Source organism: Pygoscelis adeliae, unplaced genomic scaffold, assembly GCF_000699105.1.
Source record: "Pygoscelis adeliae isolate BGI_AS28 unplaced genomic scaffold, ASM69910v1 Scaffold508, whole genome shotgun sequence".
Taxonomy (NCBI): Eukaryota; Metazoa; Chordata; class Aves; order Sphenisciformes; family Spheniscidae; genus Pygoscelis; species Pygoscelis adeliae.
The window spans coordinates 32,945-34,914 of record NW_008825292.1 but is presented as its reverse complement, the minus strand read 5'-3'; positions in this window follow the sequence as shown (position 1 = coordinate 34,914).

Here is a 1,970-nt window from a genome sequence, read left to right as displayed (position 1 = left end):
AATGTGCTGACCTGGCACAAACTCTGCTGATACAAATTTCTTTCTGAAGTTTACCGAAGAGGTAAGTTTGTCCCAGCAGACCTTACCCGGATCAGGTATCACCTGCCGCCCAGCAGCCAGCAAAAGCCAAGGGGCAGCGTAAACACAGTACGGTGTGTGCTGCCTGAATCAACGCGGTGTGGCCGTGCCCACATCTGATTCAGAACAAGTTTATACGGCAGGTGATCCACAGTACACAGGTCTGGTACTTACATGGAAGCTGGTTTAAAAAACGGTAATCTGGGTATGCTGACGTTCTCTAATTATTGAAAACGAAACCAAAGACAATCTACTCCCCCCTTTCTAATGGAGACAAATTGTTTTACACAGAACCTATGTAGTTTGGAGACCCTATATACCTGACAGTCCCCTTGTTCGTGCAGATCCTTTTTACCCTAGAGTGGGTGAAATCCCTAAATGTTACCTGTAGGGTTCAGATATCAGAAGTTTCCTGGCCTAAAATTTTAGATGAGAAGTGTTTTTTTCCAAGCCTATTAGCCTTTGCTATTTTTACCTTAAAAATGTACTTGTCTTGGGATTGATTGGTTTGAGATAGCGCTGCACCAGCTGATATTCAAAAGGTTTTCTCTGTAAACACTTGCAGCCAGAGGATTAGAAAATAAGTATTTCTAAAGTGAGAGTTTGTACTTTGTACGTTTGAATAAATGGGTTGGACGTGCAACCAGTACATAACTTTAAACAGTTGGGGGTTTAATCATGACATTAATAAAAATATGAAATCCACAAGAAAGTGACTAATATTAATTGTATAATTTAATTTTCTGCAGTATATTAGTGGGGAAATAACTGGTAAAGGAAAAATGAGGATTCATACAGAAAGATGCATAGTATAAATTACTTCATCTTGTAAAAAACTTGGATGCCTGGAAAGAAAGTAAAGTATGCATTGTAGATTTGTGGAAATAACAAATAGCTCCTTTACTAAAAAGCAATAATCTGCATAATGAAACATTAATAGATATTTTAAGATGCAGTCATTGCCTGCATAATGAAAACTATAAGATGATAATGATTTTTCTGTCTTCATGTGGTTTATTTTGCTGTTTACACACAGCATTTAATTTCCTTATTCCTGCTCCTCAAGTTCTGTTCCCTGTCCTAATCAATTTCTTTCTCATTTCTAGTCCAGAGTAACCATCCTTCCCTTTGAAAAAGAGAACATATCTAGTCCGTTTGAAATCTGCTCTTACTTGTTTTATCAGTCATCCTGACGTGTCTGTGATGTTGGGGTGATGCTGGGCTGCGTGTCAGTAGCATAACTGCTTTGTAAATTCGGTCATCTGTGTTTTCGTGGGACATTTGGAGGTGCAGACACGAAGATATTATAGTATTATTTTCTTCTGGCATTTTTGTCACCTGTGCCCCATTCACGAGCGCCAACACACTCCCAAGATCTGTCCTGTGCCGCTGGGTCCTCCTCCCGCCCCGGGTGCTGCTAGCTCTGCAGGACGGTGGCGTGTGCGGTGCGGGGGATCGCTCCTCCGATGGGGTGACTGGCAGTGGGGGGGCTTTTACCGAACCCCTGCTTTGGTGTGGCCCTTCTGAGCAGAAACGGAAGCCTCGCGACCTGCTGTGTCATTTGTTCACTAATGTGGGAAATCAGGGGAACGCTGCTGCTGCTTCCCACGGGCGAGGTGGGAGGTCGAAGCCCCCCGAAGCTCGTGCGGTGCCAGGAGCGATGTCCCCTCCCTTCGCCGGCCCTGCTGCCCGCACGGCAAAGCCCGCTGCATCTCCCCCAGGCTGTCTCGGCCTGGCTGGCTGCTGACCGGAGGGGACGCCGGGTGGTGACAGGCTTGGGGGGGTGACAGGAGGGACACCGGGCGCTGGCAGGGCAGGGGGTGACAGGACATCGGGCGGTGATGGGCCCAGGGCTGCTGGGAGAGCCACTGCAGGGCCGGGGGGCGACGGGG